Here is a 7,502-nt window from a genome sequence, read left to right as displayed (position 1 = left end):
TTCGATGAAGTGCACCTAATGCAGATAGTTGTGCGTCTTGTTGCATCTGTTGTCTTGTTGTTCTCAAAAGCTTAAGGAACCATCCTTTGGAGTACACAAAGCACTCCGTCTTCAGGCCACAAGTGGTCCATCGGGACCATCCGACCGCCGTGTCATCCTCACTGAGGATGCGGATAGGAGGGGCGTGTAGTCACCACACCGCTCTCCCGGTCGTTATGATGGTTTTCTTTGACCGGAGCCGCTACTATTCTGTCGAGTAACTCCTCAGTTGGCATCACGAGGCTGAGTGCGCCCCGAAAAATGGCAACAGCGCATGGTGGCCTGGATGGTCACCCATCCTAGTGCTGGACACGCCCGACAGCGCTTAACTTCGGTGATCTGACGGGAACTGGTGTATCAACTACGGTAAGGCCGTTGCCCTTGGAGTACACAGAAGACACTATATCTTCCTTTGAGTTATATCAGAACGTTCATCAGTCTGGCATATTTTTCAGTAACCACAGAGTACAGTGATGCGAATAACTTGAGGAAGAGTTATTTGAGAATATGTTCACTACAGTTTCCATGAGAGCAGCTATTTGTACAATTTTCTTAAATCTTTCAAAACCTTGTATCCAAATTACTGAACTTATCTGCATATGCGACAAGGCCTGTATTACTTCTTCCAAATACACTCCCGGAAATGGAAAAAGAACACATTGACACCGGTGTGTCAGACCCACCATACTTGCTCCGGACACTGCGAGAGGGCTGTACAAGCAATGATCACACGCACGGCACAGCGGACACACCAGGAACCGCGGTGTTGGCCGTCGAATGGCGCTAGCTGCGCAGCATTTGTGCACCGCCGCCGTCAGTGTCAGCCAGTTTGCCGTGGCATACGGAGCTCCATCGCAGTCTTTAACACTGGTAGCATGCCGCGACAGCGTGGACGTGAACCGTATGTGCAGTTGACGGACTTTGAGCGAGGGCGTATAGTGGGCATGCGGGAGGCCGGGTGGACGTACCGCCGAATTGCTCAACACGTGGGGCGTGAGTTCTCCACAGTACATCGATGTTGTCGCCAGTGGTCGGCGGAAGGTGCACGTGCCCGTCGACCTGGGTCCGGACCGCAGCGACGCACGGATGCACGCCAAGACCGTAGGATCCTACGCAGTGCCGTAGGGGACCGCACCGCCACTTCCCAGCAAATTTGGGACACTGTTGCTCCTGGGGTATCGGCGAGGACCATTCGCAACCGTCTCCATGAAGCTGGGCTACGGTCCCGCACACCGTTAGGCCGTCTTCCGCTCACGCCCCAACATCGTGCAGCCCGCCTCCAGTGGTGTCGCGACAGGCGTGAATGGAGGGACGAATGGAAACGTGTCGTCTTCAGCGATGAGAGTCGCTTCTGCCTTGGTGCCAATGATGGTCGTATGCGTGTTTGGCGCCGTGCAGGTGAGCGCCACAATCAGGACTGCATACGACCGAGGCACACAGGGCCAACACCCGGCATCATGGTGTGGGGAGCGATCTCCTACACTGGCCGTACACCACTGGTGATCGTCGAGGGGACACTGAATAGTGCACGGTACATCCAAACCGTCATCGAACCCATCGTTCTACCATTCCTAGACCGGCAAGGGAACTTGCTGTTCCAACAGGACAATGCACGTCCGCATGTATCCCGTGCCACCCAACGTGCTCTAGAAGGTGTAAGTCAACTACCCTGGCCAGCAAGATCTCCGGATCTGTCCCCCATTGAGCATGTTTGGGACTGGATGAAGCGTCGTCTCACGCGGTCTGCACGTCCAGCACGAACGCTGGTCCAACTGAGGCGCCAGGTGGAAATGGCATGGCAAGCCGTTCCACAGGACTACATCCAGCATCTCTACGATCGTCTCCATGGGAGAATAGCAGCCTGCATTGCTGCGAAAGGTGGATATACACTGTACTAGTGCCGACATTGTGCATGCTCTGTTGCCTGTGTCTATGTGCCTGTGGTTCTGTCAGTGTGATCATGTGATGTATCTGACCCCAGGAATGTGTCAATAAAGTTTCCCCTTCCTGGGACAATGAATTCACGGTGTTCTTATTTCAATTTCCAGGAGTGTATAAGGAAAAGGGGCTGCAGTGAGTCCTATAGAATCAAGCCGCTTGGTACTCCTGTTGAGTCGACAAACATGTACTGTAACCTCCCCACAAAAATTTACAAAGAAAGGACATAAATATTTAATAAAATGGAGCCAAGTGAAACCTTCTCACAAAAATGTTGACCGGACAATAATTTGAATGTTAACAAGAATACAACCTAACGTAATCTCCCAGCAAATAAATTTACTGACAATGACAATTAAACAAAAATTCGCAATCTGACTCTGGTGTAAGCTCCCGCAAAAATAATGAAAAACAATTCAGTGCTAATGAAAATGTCAGTGATAATGATAATTCAATTAAACCGAAATATCGGTCTTTGGCCCTGTGCAAATCAGAATTAAATTCTTACCTCATTGTAACTGCTAGTCAAATTTCTGCTCTTATTGTTGCGCACAGCTTGGAGGAACTGCATTGCAAATAATAATATTCCTTTTTTTTTTTTTTTTTTAACTGAGACTTGTCTTTAAGGGAAATTTTTTCTTTAAGGAAATGCAACGGAAATATTATTAAAAAAGAGAATTGATTATTAAAAATGCTTAGCTTGAAATCAAATTATTATTGGGGCACTTGTTGGAAATTAATTACAATAAATAAACTTTACATTATCTGATGATTACCTTAATTAACAATATACCTCATTCAGCATCTTGACCAGTGTTGCCCACAGACTGCTCTGTATGACGACTACTAGCGTACTCCACGACGACTACCACTGACAGAGAGCTGCCCTCAACTAGACAGAGCTACAGACTCGCAACGACTGACTGACAGACTGAGAACCGCTCGCAACACTCGCGCGGTCAAGCGCATACTCTCTGGTCACAGATGCTACAATGCCTCGCCATCGCTGCTATGTTACATACGTGTTTCATAACCCTCCACTAGGGGGGCAAAAATTTGGCAGCGATGGTGAGTCATTTGGACTTGCCAAGCGTGGCAAAATTTTTCTTTAATTAACAAACTTCTACAACTTACAGAATATTTAGATGTAGTACATGAATTAAATGTTGTGCACACGCACTAAGTACAAAATATATCAGACAAAGACAAAATGTGAGTACAAAACATAGTAGCAAATCAGAAAAATGTATATACAAATTATTTGACAGATAACAAAGTGCACACGCACTGAAAAAATTCTTTAGCATATTCAGAACAAATAAACAGACTGGCAAAAAATATTATGTTGACAAGTGACATGAGTGCACATGCACTGCAGTTGAGAACATATCAGTAAATGATGAAATGTATATACAATTAGTAACAAATGACATAAGTGCATACGCATTGAAGTATTGAATATACAGAATAGTACAAATCATATTGAAAAATGAGAAAAGTGCACAGGCACTGAAGTTCAGTAGAAAACATATTAACACACAACATAAGTGCACATGCACTGTAGTTCAGAACATATCATTAAAATAAAATACTAAAAAAAATGTATATACAATATAAAAGACAAGAGTGCACACACTGTACTTGAGAACAAATCGAAAAAATGTCTTAGGTATTTTTGCAATAAATAAACATAATGGCAAAAATCATATCGACAAGTGACATAACTGTACTCGTACTGGAGTTCAGCGAATCAAAAAAATGTATAGTCATGAACATAAATAATGTTAGCAAAAAAATGATTTTCACTATGTGACAAGAATTAGGATAGGAAAGGGAAGGATTGCATCATGGTTGTAGCACTTTAGATTGCACACAGCTGTTCTGAAAGTCCATATCTTTCCACAGAAGTACAACACCAAGGGACACAATTTGCAGTTCTTTTCCCATCAGAATCCATCAGTGTAGCCAAGACACTGAACTCTCGTAGTAATATTTCATGTTCTCATTTTGGCAGTACATTAGGTACACCAAACAGTGGAACCATAATAACGTCTTCATCGCTCATGGTGGTGGACAGCATGTCGTGTCAACACCACGCTTTTACAAGACACACCAACGTAGAAGTAGTGCAAACCCAAAGGTAGTGCTCCATGATCACTAGGATAGACAGGACAAATGGACATTGCAGTAATTCAGGGTAGTTGGCTCATGAGGTGAAGGACATTAAGTCACATAATATTGACAATTACAGTTTTCATTTGGGGCATTCATAGCCCAGTGTTGAACATTTCTGTACCATGAATGTAGTATTACAGAAAAATGTTCACAAAATTAAATTATTGGCATCATGGGTAATCGTATTACAATAAACAGTGGCAGTCCTTGGACGGTTACAAAGCCTATTTAGTATGACAGAATAATGTTAATTATTGGCACTCAGTGGCCAGCAAGTATTGAATATTACAGAACATTACACTCATTCTTGGCACTCAGTGGCCAGCAAGTACTGAATAGTACAAAACATTACACTCATCATTGGCACTTGGCATAATACATTGAGTTATACAAATTATTGGCACCCATTGGCCAGTGACCAAAACATGAAAAGTCATAATTGAAAACAAGAGCTAATTCATTTAGTTACATTAATTATCGGCACTCAGTGGCCAGTTATTAAAACATGAAAAGTCATAATTGAAAACAAGAGCTAATTAATGGCATAATTATTATTCAGAAATCATTTAATTCACTATAAAAAATCAGTTAATTACAGTCATAGCATTAATAATCATATACATTATAAGTAGTCTCATTACAATAAACAGTGGCAGTTATTACCCAGTTACAAAGCATTATTTTATACATATATTTTTTGTGTCATTACGAAGTCATTACTGAAGTGACATACTATTCAGAGTTGATCAGTATTATTCAGAACTTTCTCAAACTGGTATCACTATTTGGGACTGGTAATACTTTTTTTTGTTAGCAATGCATTGCGTTTGGTAATTATAAGAGAAAGCAAGAAGAGAAAAGGAGAAAAAAAAATAATTGGTAGTGGGTTGTTCCTGTAAATGAAAAATGTGTAACGTCATTCGTCATGAGTCAGCTGTAGCAAGATTGTGAAACAAGGCAGTAATGTGATCACATGTATAAATGATAGACACAAATGGGTAAAAAAAATAAATGCAAGTACTAGAACAGGTATAATAAGTAATAGGTTTAGTATGTATCATGAAAAACTTCTCCTGGAAAAAATACAAAATGGATTATTGACCTGAAAGAAGAAACGCACACTATGCTGAAAAGTAGTGAACTTCGAATTAACAAGTAGTGAAATGTGTATAAAATGTGTTCCATAGCTGTTCTTTCCAAAACTTTCCAACATCCTACTATGCAATATAACACCTGCTGTCGAAACAAACTGCAACAAATACTTAAATAACTACATAGCATAAACACATAACTTCAACATTATCCTTATCTGTAAAGAAAAAAACTTCATTATCAATCACTTCATTATCCATATTATCATAACTTCATTATTATCATCACCTGTAAAGAAAAACTTCATTATTCATAATAGCATATTCTTCATCATTATTCATCAGCATTCATTATCATCTGCAAAAAAATATCACTTCATTATTCATTATACAACTATTCCTTATCTCTAGCATATTTCATCACTAAAACTAAGTGTGTAGTTCTGTCTGACAGCCTGCATCAATCACCTTGTATTCTGAAAGAAAAAATTAGTTAAGACTGCTATTCTACGATGAGTATAGTATATTCTTGTTAATGCTTGTTAATCCTGATCCATTTACTCTTCCTCATAAAGTTATTGCATCTTCTATCGTTTATTCCGTAGGTGAAATTCCCATTTCTGTTTAATTTATTTTCTTTACACGTTATTTCTTTCTGAAAATGATGAACAAAGATTAATGTCTTGCATTCAAATCATATACCCACTAAATAATTACTGATTAACGGTAACAGAATCAAGCATACAGCATAACATAACAGAAAACGTAATATGTCAAAAGCATAGACAGTGTTCAAAGACAAAATGTACACGGAATATCACAATGCAGCAGCAAAAAAAAAAGAAAAAGAAAAACGTAAAATAGTCACGATGTTGAGACATCATAGGGCAAAAATGTCAAAGTCAACTGGTGTTTGCTATATCTTAACTAATTCACAGTGCATACAAACAAAAGAGGAAAACAATCATACACACAAAAAATGGAAAATGTGCACGGTCTGACGTGTAACGACAAGAAAAGCGACCTGCTAACCTTACCTTGCCGGGCACTTGCCAAGAAAAAAATACGACACTCATCAGTAGGTAATCATATAATTGCATAAGTGGTTATAAAATGTGTAAGTTCGTCTGGAAAAAATATGCACGGTCTGATGTGTAACGACAAGAAAAGCGACCTGCTAACCTTACCTTGCCGGGCACTTGCCAAGAAAAAATACGACACTCATCAGTAGGTAATCATATAATTGCATAAGTGAATGGCATCATAGCATGTTACATCATAAAGTGATTTCATTCAATGAACGGTTTAATGTTTGAGATATGGTGATTGCCTTTCGATTTTCTGGTTCTCAAAGTTTCGACGTGTACAACATTGGGGTGAGGGATGCTGCGAATCCGATATGGACCTGCGTATAGAAGTTCAAATTTACTGCACTTACCTTTTAATTTGCTGGATAAATGGTGTGTACGTACTAATATTTTCTGTCCAACGTGAAAGTCGCGGCGTGTACAAACCTGTTTTTGCTGTCTTCTCCGGCGCTCTGCGGCACGTTTGATGTTGTTCAGTGCAATGTCGATTATTTCGTGGTGTCGTAAGCGACGAGATGTAGGAAAATTTACAAATTCCTTAATTTTGTTTGGTGGTTCAACGTTTTTCAGTATTACAGACGGAGATAGCATAGTGGATTCATTTGGAATTGAATTAATTACATCTTGGAATGAGAGTATGTGTGTGTCCCAATCAATATGTCTTTTGTGGCAGTATATTCTACACAGTTTACCAATTTCTTTCATTAATCGTTCACAAGGATTCGAAGAAGCATGGTACTTCGATATATAGATCGGAGAAATGTTTCTAGCTCGTAACATACGTGTCCATATTGCAGATCGAAACTGTGGTCCATTGTCGGAAATTACTTTCATCACATGCCCTACATGAAATAGAAAATGTTTTACAAATGCTTTCGAAACAGTTTTAGCAGTAGCTTTGCGTAACGGAGTGAAGGTAACAAATTTTGAAGTGAGCTCAACAGCGACAAAGATGTAGCAAAAACCTCTGTTAGTTCTCGGAATCGGACCAAAAATATCTACTGCGGCCATGTGTCTTAATTTAACAGGTACAATGGGATATAAAGGAGGAATATGTGAAGTGGTGTCTGATTTAGCTTTCTGGCAAATTTTACATGACGCTAAAACTCGTCGTATACGTTTCTCCATGTTGTTAAAATAACAGTTCTGTCTCAATATAAGAAAACATTTT

The 7,502-nt window shown here is 40.1% G+C and overlaps 1 pseudogene; it reads right to left on the bottom strand.

Annotated features, from left to right (window-relative positions):
* Window positions 1–301: 301 nt before the first annotated feature.
* LOC126089588 (5S ribosomal RNA) lies at window positions 302–419 on the bottom strand (annotated as a pseudogene).
* Window positions 420–7,502: the final 7,083 nt, after the last annotated feature.

The sequence above is a fragment of the Schistocerca cancellata genome, chromosome 6 (genome assembly GCF_023864275.1).
Source record: "Schistocerca cancellata isolate TAMUIC-IGC-003103 chromosome 6, iqSchCanc2.1, whole genome shotgun sequence".
NCBI classification, from domain to species: Eukaryota; Metazoa; Arthropoda; class Insecta; order Orthoptera; family Acrididae; genus Schistocerca; species Schistocerca cancellata.
Note: the sequence above shows the minus strand (reverse complement) of the source record. Positions and strands in the feature narration are given on the sequence as shown.